General features: G+C 43.7%; 1 protein-coding gene across 1 annotated transcript in view; it reads left to right on the top strand.

The window, feature by feature from the left end:
* Nucleotides 1–56: 56 nt before the first annotated feature.
* LOC147706676 (vomeronasal type-2 receptor 26-like) overlaps nt 57–11,517 on the top strand; it is a 273,397-nt gene continuing 261,936 nt past the window's right edge. Inside the window, exon 1 of the mRNA XM_086925293.1 lies at nt 57–112. The gene's annotated coding sequence lies outside the window, so the exon portion shown is untranslated. The remainder of the gene's footprint in view (nt 113–11,517) is intronic.

The following is an 11,517-nucleotide window of genomic DNA, read 5'->3' as shown; positions in this document are numbered from 1 at the left end:
TAGAAGAGGACAAGTAGAGACAGAGAGGACGGACTACGGTTACCACGGCGACCAGGAAGCGCTCCCGCCTCCTCCCCGTACGCAACGACTGAAAACGCGATGACGTGCTGATGTGAGTGACATTTCAACAACTATGAGTGACACTTTGTCCAGAGCAAAATCAAGGAAAGAAGATAAGGGTAACATATATTTATATATATATATATATATATATAATAGAAATTGCATTCATTTGAGTAACAAAAAACTCTAAGAAAAATTAAAACCACTGAAAAGCACCGAAATGGAGGGGCACTGCTATAAATTAAAGAGGGCAGGCTGGCACTGCAGCTGGTCTGAATATGATCTAATTAATCTGATCATTCATGACGGTGCATCAGACCATCCTTCCTGCTGCCAGCCTGCGCCAACTGGGCCTCCTGGCTCCTACACTGGCAATCAATAATAATGGCATGATAATGCATTTTTTATTTATTTCATTTTATTTATTAAATGCAATTTTATATAGCGCGAACTTTACCCGAAGGTGTCGGAGCGCTTTACATAAGCACCAGTTGCGATACATAAGGACTTAGGATGACATAAGTTACATAAAAGATACAAGCAGAAACAAGCATTGGAAATGCAATAGGTCTAGCATTAGAAAAGTAGGAGCTATTGGTGTTGTAAATGTTATTTATTTTATTTGAGTTGATTTTTGAAATAGCTAAATTGTTAGCTTTGTCATTCACAACGCCAATAGTTTTAACTTTTGTGAATGTGACACCTATAGTATTTGGAATGCAACATGATTTGTATTTATGTGATTTTGATGGCAGCTTTTGTTGTTATGCCACATCTCTAGAGAGAAGGAGAGTGCAGCAGGGGAGAGAAGCACAGCTCTGTAATTTGAGCGTCCTCCCATGGCACACCCATGTGTGGCTTGAGTGGTGTGAGTGTGAGGCTTGTGAGGGGGAGGGATGCGAGGGGGAGGGATGTGAGGGGGAGGGATGCGAGGGGGAGGGATGTGAGGGTGAGGGGTGTGAGCGTGAGGGGTGTGAGGGTGACGGGGTGTGAGGGTGAGGGGGTGTGAGTGTGTGTGATGGTGAGGTAGAGTGAGGGGTTGTGAAGTTGAGTGTGTGTGATGGTGTGTGATGGTGAGGGTGAGTGAGGGTGTTTGATGTTGAGTGAGGCAGTGTGAGTGTGTGGGTGTGTGATGGTGTGAGGGTGAGGATGTGTGAGGGTGAGTTAGGGAGTGTGAGGGTGTGTGCGTGGGTGAGTCTGAGAGTTAGGGGATGTGAGGGTGAATGAGGGTGAGGGGAAGAGGGTAAGGGTGTGTGAGGGTGAGGGGTGTTGATGGTGAGAGGTGGCGAGGCTGAGGGTGGCTGAGTGTGTTTGAGGGTGTTTGAGGGTGAGGGTGTGAGGTGTAGTGAGTGTTAGAGTGTTGTGAGGGGTGTGAGGGTGTGAGGGGAGTGAGGGTGTGTGAGTGTTAGGGGGTGTGAGGGTGATGGTGTGTGAGTGTGTGTGAGGGTGAGGGTGAGTGAGGGGGTGTGCGGCTGAGAGTGTGTGAGGTGTAGTGAGTGTGAGAGTGTTGTGAGGGGTGTGAGGGGCGAGGGTGTGAGGGTGAGGGGGTGGGAGGGTGAGGGCGTGTGAGTGGGTGAGGGTGAGAGTTAGGGTGTTAGAGGGTGAGTGTGTGAGGTTGACTGTGGGTGTGTGAGGGTGAGGGGATGAGGGTAAGGGTGTGTGAGGCTGAGGGTTGTTGATGGTGAGAGAGGGTGAGGGGGTGAGTGTGTGAGGGTGAGGGTGTGCGGTATATTGAGTGTGAGAGTGTTGTCAGGGATCTGAGGGTGTGTGGGGAGCGAGGGTGTGTGAGGTGTTTTGAGGGTGAGTGGGTGTGAGTGTGTGTGTGTGTGTGAGGGTGAGTGAGGGTGTGGGAAGCTGAGGGTGTGTGAGGGTGTGTGAGCGTGAGTGAGTGTGTTTGATGGTGAGTGAGGGAGTGTGTGTGTGTGGGTGTGTTACGGTGTGAGGGTGAGGGTCTGTGAAGGTGAGTTAGGGAGTGTGAGGGTGTGTGAGTGGGTGAGTATGAGAGTTAGGGGGTGTGAGGGTGACTGAGGGTGATTGAGGGTGAGGGGATGAGGGTAAGATTGTGTGAGGGTGACGTGTGCGGTGTAGTGAGTGTTAGAGTGTTGTGAGGGGTGTGACGGTGTGTGAGGGTGAGGGTGTGTGAGGGTGTGTGAGGGTGAGTGAGGGAGTAGGAGGGTGTGAGTGCGTGAGGTTGAGAGTAAGATTGTGTGAGGGTGAGTGTGACTCAAAATGTGTGTGTTGGAATGAGTGTAAGGGTGTATGAGGGTGAGGGATGTTGATGGTGAGAGGGTGTGAGGGTGAGAGGTGTGAGTGTGTGTGAGGGTCTGTGAGGGTGAGGGTGTGAGGTGTAGTGAGTGTGAGTTTGTTGTGAGTGTTTTGTGGGGAGCGAGGTTGTGTGAGCGTGAGGTGTTGTGAGGGAGAGGTAGTGTGAGGGTGCGGTTGAGTGAGGGGGTGTTTTGCTGAGTGTGTGTGACGGAGTGTGCCAGTGAGGGTGTGTGAGGGTGAGTGAGGGTGTGTGAGGGAGTATGAGTGTGTTGGTGTGTTACGGTGTGTGAGGGTGAGTGTGTTTGAGGGTGAGTTAGGGAGTGTGAGGGTGTGTGATTGGGTGAGTGTTATAGTTAGGTTGTGTGATGGTTTTTAAGGGTGTGTGATGGTAATGGGATGAGGGTAAGCGTGTGTGAGGGTGAGTGGTGTTGATGGTGAGAAGTTGCGAGGGTGAGAGTGGGTGAGTGTGTGCGAGGGTGTGTGATGTTGAGTGTGTGTGGTGTAGTGAGTGTGAGTGTGTTGAGAGGTGTGTGAGGGTGTGATTGGAGTAAGTGTGTGTGATGTTGAGGGAGTGTGAGGGTGAGGGCGTGTGAGTGAGTGTGAGTGAGGGTGAGTGAGCGTGATTTAGGGTGAGTGATAGGGTGTGAGGATGAGTGTGTGAGGTGTATTGAGTGTGACATTGTTGTGAGGGGTTTAAGGGGGTGAGTGGTGCGAGGGTGTGTAAGTGTGAGTGGGTGTGAGGGAGAGGGAGTGTGAGTGTGTGAGAGGATGAGTGTGAGTGAGGGGGTGTGAGGCTGAGTGTGTGTGATGGTGTGTGAGGGTGAGTGAGGGTGTGTTCGGCTGAGGGTGTGTGACTTTGTGTGAGGTTGAGGGTGTGTGAGGGTGAGTGAGTGTTATTGATGGCGAGTGAAGGGGAGTGTGGGGGTGTGATGGTGTGTGTGTGTTACGGTGTGTGAGTGTGAGGGTGTGTGAGTGAAGCAGTCTGAGGGTGTGTGAGTGGGTGAGGGTGATAGTTAGGGTGTGTGAGGGTGTGAGTGTGACTGAGGGTGTGTGAGGGTGATTGGATGAGGGTAAGTGTGTGTGAGTGGTAGGGCTGTTGATGGTGAGAGGGTGCGAGGGTGAGGGGTATGAGTGTGTTTGAGTGTGTGTGAGGGTGAGGGTGAGTGAGGGGGTGTGATGTGTTTTATTGATGTTGTGTGAGGGTGATGTAGTGTGAGGGTGCTTGTGGGTGTGTTATTGTGAGTGAGGGGGGATTGTGAGAGTTAGTGTGTGTGAGGGTGATGCTGTGAGGGTGTGTATAGTGATCTGTAATTAAAAAGTTTTTGTATGTATTTGAAGATGTGTTGTATTAAATTTAAAGTGATATAGCTTCCCTTTGGAATTTTCCTGCCTTATGCGTATTATTTATATGTACTGAAAGTGTGTGTGTGTGTATATAAATCTGTGTTGTGTTATGTGTGTGTTTTGTGTTTGTTGACTCCCGTTTGAAATCTGTTATTTGTAAAATGGCCGACGCAATGCGTCACTTTGACGCCACCTACGTCAGCGTCCTTTTTTTTGTTGTTGTCCCTGTTTACGTTGTATTGACGTTTATTTGTAGCCAATCGGAGCGCAACGTTTTTGACGTTGCGTTCCGATTTGCTTACGTCAACGCTGGAATTCCCCAGAAGATCGAGAATGTTGCTGCGCGGAAGGCGTGTTCGTGTTTGTGTTCTGTTGTTGCGTCGTTTGACAGGTAAGATTTTATTCCTAAGTGATTTTTAATGTAATGTAATGTAGTATCTTTAGTATGTTTAAAGTAACGAATGAATAGGAGTGTATTTTTATAACAGTTGACATTGTTTGTTATCGATTGTAATATTTCTAACTTTGTTTTATTTAATTCCAATTAAAGTCTTGTTTTTAACCGTCGATATGTAATGTATATGTTTTCGAAAACTGTAATGTAATGTTTTTTTTGCTAGTGTTTGTTATTTGATGTACATGAACTGTTTTTTGAACTTTGAAGGGCTATTTTGTTTCGAGTATATTTATGTATGTTGTGTTTGCATTGTTTCGTTCCTATGATGCAGAAGTAGCCGGATTATATGTTATTGAGCTAATCGATGTATTAAAGGAATTTTTTTATTTGCTGATTTTATTCCCCATTTTAATGTATTACGATGATGCACAGTGATGTAATTGTGTGTATTTTATGCGTTTTGTAAAATAAATGTTTTATTTTCCAATCCCTGTTTGCATTTCCGTGTATTAATTTCTGCACTGTCCTTGCGTTGCATTAAGTTTGCATTTCAGAATAGCTGCAAGTGTGTAATCTGATTTCTGCATATTTATGAAATTGTAGCTTAACGCTATTTATGTGTGGAGTTGGAGGGTGGACTTTTATTTGTAGGGTAGAGTTGTAGGGTGGTATTGTAGTTATAGGGTGTAGTTGGAGGGTGGACTTTGACGGTGTGAGTGTGAGGGTGAGTGCATGTGATCGTTTTGGATTTTGAGGGTGTGTGATGATGTGTTACAGTGATTTCGGGTGACTCCCAGCATGTGTTTGTGACAATCCTACCTTGTAATGCACACTTGTGTTTGTGATAAAACCCACCTTTTGTAGTATAAATTAGGGACAGATGGACTAGTACTAGACATGTCAGTGTGAGCATGTTGCTTTGTTGTATGATTTCGAACTTTGTTGTGTATTTGTTATAGTACGTGTTTGCACAGTGTGTTAATGTACAATATTGTACCGCTATTTAATATTTTTTGTTGTTGTAAGAAATGGCGTACGCGATGTGTTGCATTGATTGTTGTAGCCTTTTACTTTTTGTTGAAAATGTGTTATTATTTGAGGTATGACGTAATTTTGATGCAATCGTTGCGTTCTGTTTTGTGACATGGCGTTGCGTCTGTCGTCCATAAACATTCACTTTTGTAGATGTTTGTGAACTGTGGCGTTGTTCTTCCTGTATTGTTGCTGCGTCGTTTGACAGTTAACTCTAAATTGTAATCGAATATAGATTATGTTGGGAATGTGTTTGGCATTTAAAAAATTTTTTTTTTAATTTTAGTTATGGACGGAATATGTGGCGGTCCATTCCTACAATATGTGTGACTTTGTAGTAGTGTATGAAGTCTATTTTCTTATGCAAACGTGTTTATTGGTGTTTAGCTGTCTATGTGTTAGATAAGAAAGTGTATGTGAACTAGCTTTCAGGTATGCAACTGTGAGAATAAGGGTGTTGCTTCCAATTAATGGGGATACGTGTTTGGATGTTTTTTATTCTTTTGTACTTCCCTAGATGTTTGTGAACAGTTGCGTGGTCAAGGGGCGTTGTTCTCCTGGTCTTGTTCCTGCGTCGTTTGACTGTTAAGTTTATTCTTTAATACTCAATACATAATTATGTGAACAAATTATCTATTGTATTGATGTTGTTGTTAATTTGTGATCTATATAGATAGTTAGCTAGGTATATTGAGGGCAATAGCTAACAACACATGCAGTATCACTTTCCAGCAGCGTAGCAACACTTACCAACACAGCCACATAAATTATGAATCAATAGTCTCATTGTGGTGTTGTTTTTGTATGTGGTGATGCTGAGTGGTGTTGTGATGGTGCTGAGTACTGTTGTATTTTGGAGTGTTGGTGTGGTGCTGTGTAGTGTTAATGTGGTGTTTGCGAGTTATGATGTGGTGCTTGAGAGTGATCTTGTGGTGTTGTTGCGTGTTGTTGTGGTGGTGCTGAGCGATGTTGTAGTGTTGCAGTGTGATAATGTTAATGTGCTGAGTGTTGTTGTGTTGGTGCATTTTGTTAATGTGGTGTTGCTGAGTGATAATGTTGTGTTGATTCGTGGTGTTGGGCTGGTGGTTAGTAGTGTTGTTGAGTTGTGCTCTTTTGATGCTGTTTGATGCTGTTTTGTTGTACGGTGTTCCTGTGGTTGTGCACTTCGCACCACCAAAACACTTAGTGCAACAGCAGCATCAGTCATAGCAACATCAGCATGACTATGCAACACATGCAGGATGACTCCCCACCACCCTATCAACACTTAGCAACACACCAGCATCACTCATTCCTACCATATTCTCACTCTTCATCAGCTCAGCATCACTTAACAGTCTAACAGGAACATTTTGCACGACAACAGCATCACTGTCCACCACTGTAGCATAATGGGGCATGCTTAGTGATGCTTGTGTATGTTAGATTTTTGTGTATGTTTGTTGCTATTGGATGTATCTTACGGTTGTGGATGTTTTAATTGTGTTGATGCCTGATGGTAGTGTGTCTGTTGTTGTGTGTGCCCTGTGTAAGCTTGCATGGATGGTCTTCTTTTGTGTTTGCATGGCGTTAAAGCAAGCATTAGCAGTTGCTGTGTTTGGCTGGCAGAAGCATAGTATGATGTGTTTAGTGTGTGAAAGATCCTGAGTGCGTGAAAGATCCAGAGTGCGTGAAAGATCCAGAGTGCGTGAAAGATCCAGAATGCGTGAAAGATGCAGAGTGCGTGAAAGATGCAGAGTGCTTGAAAGATGCAGAGTGCTTGAAAGATGCAGAGTGCGTGAAAGATGCAGAGTGCGTGAAAGATGCAGAGTGCGTGAAAGATGCAGAGTGCGTGAAAGCTGCAGAGTGCGTGAAAGCTGCAGGGTGCGTGAAAGCTGCAGAGTGCGTGAAAGATGCAGAGTGCGTGAAAGATGGAGAGTGCCTTAAAGTTGCAGAGTCTGTGAAAGATGCAAAGTGGGTGAAAGATGCAGATTGGGTGAAAGATGCAGAGTGGGTGAAAGATGCAGAGTGGGTGAAAGGTGCAGAGTGGGTGAAAGATGCTTAGTGGGTGAAAGATGCAGAGTGGGTGAAAGATGCAGAGTGGGTGAAAGATGCAGAGTGGGTGAAAGATGCAGAGTGGGTGAAAGATGCAGAGTGGGTGAAAGATACAGAGTGGGTGAAAGATGCAGAGTGGGTGAAAGATGCAGAGTGGCTGAAAGATGCAGAGTGGCTGAAAGATCCATAGTGGCTGAAAGACCCATAGTGGCTGAAAGACCCATAGTGGCTGAAAGACCCCTAGTGGCTGAAAAATCCATAGTGGCTGAAAGATCCATAGTGGCTGAAAGCTGCAGAGTGGCTAAAAGCTGCAGAGTGGCTTAAAGCTGCAGAGTGGGTGCAAGCTGCTGAGTGAGTGAAAGCTACAGAGTGAGTGAAAGCTACAGAGTGCGTGAAAGCTACAGAGTACCTGAAAGCTATACAGTGCGTGAAAGCTACAGAGTGCGTGAAAGTTGTTGTGTTTTGTTTGGCAGATGGATTGCATGATTGTTGTAGGTGTGTGTGACTATGTTGTATTAGTTGAGTGTAGTTGTAGTTGTATTTATCCTTCCTTTCTAAAAACAAGACCATCCTGGTTTTTAATTTTTATTTCACACCTTTTATTTTTTTTTAAACACAAAAATATTTAAATAGAAACTTTGTACAAAAATGTGATAGCATGTCAACATGAAATTTTTAGTCTGAATATATGTCTTCATCGTCTTTCTCTTTTACAATGTTTATGATTTTCCCATTACAAAACACCACTTCACAAGTTTGCGGCAAATAATGTATAAGCGCATCTCCAATGTTGTCCACCTCATTATCCAAAATAAACCATTTAATTAGTATGTCATTTTCTATGGGCATTGATTGATAAACGTCCGTGTTTGTCACTCTAATAGTTATAATACTTGTTTAATCTTTGGTGCTTTCGACGCCATAAATTTGTATGTCAATATTTTCCTCTGGTGGGGCTGTTACCTGTTGAGAGAAAACAAATGCAACAATTAGTCCGTAAAAATTTTTACTTTATGTTTTTTGTAAGTACAGTGTGAAAGAGAGACTTTTTGTTTGTGAGCGAGAGTGTGTGTGTGTGATAGAGAGTGCGTGATAGATACAGAGTGCCTGAAAGATACAGAGTGCCTGAAAGATACAGAGTGCCTGAAAGATACAGAGTGCCTGAAAGATACAGAGTGTCTAAAAGACACAGAGTGCCTTAAAGATACCGAGTGCGCTAAAGATACAAAGTGCGGGCAAGTTACATAGTGCGGGCAAGTAACATAGTGTGTGAAAGATACATACTGCGTGAAAGATAAATAGTGCGTTAAAGGTACAGAGTGCGTAAAAGGCACAGAGTGCGTGAAAGGTACAGAGTGCGTTAAAGGTACAGAGTGCGTTAAAGGTACAGAGTGCGTGAATGATACAGAGTGCGTGAAAGATACAGAGTGCGTGAAAGATACAGAGTGCGTGAATGATACAGAGTGCATGAAAGATACAGAGTGCGTTAAAGGTACAGAGTGCGGGTAAGATACAGAGTGCGTGTAAGATACAGAGTGCGTGTAAGATACAGAGTGCGTGATAGATATAGAGTGCATGATAGATACAGAGTGCGTGTAAAGTACAGAGTGCGTGTAAGGTACAGCATGCGTGAAAGGTACAGAGTGCATGAAAGATACAGAGTGGCTAAAAGATAAAGAGTGCATGAAAGATACAGAGTTTCTAAAAGATACAGAGTGGCTGAAAGATACAGAGTGCGTTAAAGTTACAGAGTGCGTGAAAGTTACAGAGTGCCTGAAAGATACAGAGTGCCGGAAAGATACAGAGTGCCGGAAAGATACAGATTGCCTGAAAGATACAGAGTGCCTGAAAGATACAGAGTGCCTGAAAGATACAAAGTGCCTAAAAGACACAGAGTGCCTGAAAGATACAGAGTGCTAAAAGCTCCATAGTGCTTGAAAGAAACAGAGTGCTTGAAAGATACAGAGTGCTTGAAAGATACAGAGTGCTTGAAAGATACATAGTCCCTGAAAGTTCCCAAGTGCCTGAAAGGTTCCGAGTGGGTGATAGGTTCCGAGTGGGTGATAGGTTCCGAGTGGATGCTATGTCCCGAGTGGGTGATAGGTCCAGAGTGGGTGCGAGAGTGAGAAAGTTGTATATAGGTAGTGAAATAGTTGTTCTGATTCCAAGTTTTTTTTGTTTGTTGTGCTTACCTCCATTTTGCTGTGCCTCGTTGTATTCAATATTTTCTGTGCATTAAATTAATGGACAGTCACATGAGTTAGCGTGACATAATCTCCAAGATTTATGTTAAATAGTGTAGCTTCTCTCCACAGTGTCACTTTGATGTCATCTGTTGCATCTTTTAAAGTAATCGATTTCAGTGGAGTATCTTGTCCATTGATAAAGAAAGTCTTTACGTCCTCTTCCTACCCAAAAAAAGCATTGTATTAAATTGTGAAGTAAAAAACACATAGTAATTGTGCGATGTATGAATGGCAATATAAGGTGTCATATTTAAGCACCCAACTGAACCTCCTTTAGAAAAGATCTCATTGTTTATTTTTAAAAATGGATCTTTAGAGAGTGCTTGGATTTTTAGTTGACTGTGATACACTGGCATATTACGGTTTTAAAACCTCGGACTTTCTACATAGTGTGACAGAGTGTATAATACTATGTGTTTTTAGCTTCTTAGTGAAGTTAGCAAAGGTGTAATGTGTGTGTAAGCTAACTAGACTTTTTTTTTTTGACATGATGACATGTCTGCCTTTTTACTTACGCCACATATTGTCCCTGAAACGGTCATAAGACTTTTTACACTTGCACGTTTGATTTCCTTAATGGGAGAAGCAGATGGTGCAGGCGGATGCAAAATGTTCTTCTCTTGTTGGATAAGGCCCTCATCTATTTTCATAGCGGGAAATTTTGTTACTTTGCTTTGCTTAGTAATTAGAATTGTTTTGTTTTTGATGATGAAGTTGCGTATCAGTAGTCCACAGTTACTTTTAGTTTGCTCGTATAATTCTTCTTGATAACAAGTACATTTCATAGTTCCAGTTTTATCAGCTAGAGCCAAATGAAATAGAATTTTTTGTTCTTGTTTTGCATTTTTGTAAGTAGTTTTTCCAGAGCAGTTGATTACATTAACTCGTATGGGTTTCTGATATGGTTTGTTGTCATCGGTATTAATGTTAATGATTTCTTCAATAGACATCATCTGAAATATAAAATGTGTTACAACATGTTAAATACAAACCCATATTGCTTTATGATCACTGTAATAGCATTCTAATGTACCATAGTTGTGTAGTTTTTCATTAGTATATATATGATCTAAAATGGATTGGTAGTTAGTTGTGTAACTGTTAATGATTTGTTTACATTGTAATTTTGCTTCAAAGAATCCAATTAATTGGTTAGTGTATGAATTTTGTTGAGATAGATCCACATTGAAATCCCCTATAATGAGCAATTTGTGTGTGGGGTAAAAATCCGTAATCTTTGTAATAAAATCCAAAAGAGAAGTTATACTTTTATGTGGTGGTTTGTATAAAATAATAATAAAGTAATCCGTGTTATTAATATGTACTGTAAAATGTAAAATGTCAATCCCTTCATGTGTCTCATAAATAGGCAATATAAATAAATCTTTTTTGTAGTACATGATCATTCCATGGTTTGTGTTGTATGTATGAAATTTATCAAATATAATGTGATGGTATTGTTGTATCGTAAAATCTGTAGCTGTTGCCTTCCTTGTAGTGTTGATCTCAGTTAAGCAAATAATGTCTGCTTGTAATATATTCCTGTTGGACAGGCCACATGACGGGCCGCTCTCCCCCGGCTCGACCAGGCCCGAGCCCAGTCACGCAAGCACCACACACCACCATTGCACGCCCTGCGTCCCCTCAGGGACCCCTGCCCTCGAACATGATAACCTCGTGGGTCCGATCCACTGCCGGCCCATGCACCCAGCCCGGGCCGCCATCTTGGACACCTCGCCACGAGGCCGCCTGGCCCCCGATCGACCTCAACCCTGGGCCTAGCCCAGCCTCAGACAATCCGGCACCACCCTCCACCCAGGAGGTGAGCGGGCTACTTGGCAAGTCAATGGGAGAAAGAGGTGCCGATGGCTCTCCCCCCGCCCAGTGCCGCTCGCCCATCGCCTCCCCGGGCGCTGGCTCCACCCCCCTGCTGGGTGTCTGGACTCCCTCATCCCGGACCTCCCGACCTCCAAGTGCGAGGGTCCGGACATCAAAGCACGCCAGCCCTATAACTGGGGCAGCTCCAGAGCAGGAAGTCAGTTGTATCTTGGAGTCGAGAGACGTAAGAGGAACTCATCCTGGACGGACTACTGGCGCTGCCGTAGCTCTGTCCTGTGCACCATCGTCCTGCCTGTT

Source organism: Lissotriton vulgaris, chromosome 6 (genome assembly GCF_964263255.1).
Source record: "Lissotriton vulgaris chromosome 6, aLisVul1.2, whole genome shotgun sequence".
Classification (NCBI taxonomy): Eukaryota; Metazoa; Chordata; class Amphibia; order Caudata; family Salamandridae; genus Lissotriton; species Lissotriton vulgaris.
This window is presented reverse-complemented; position numbering and strand designations above follow the sequence as displayed.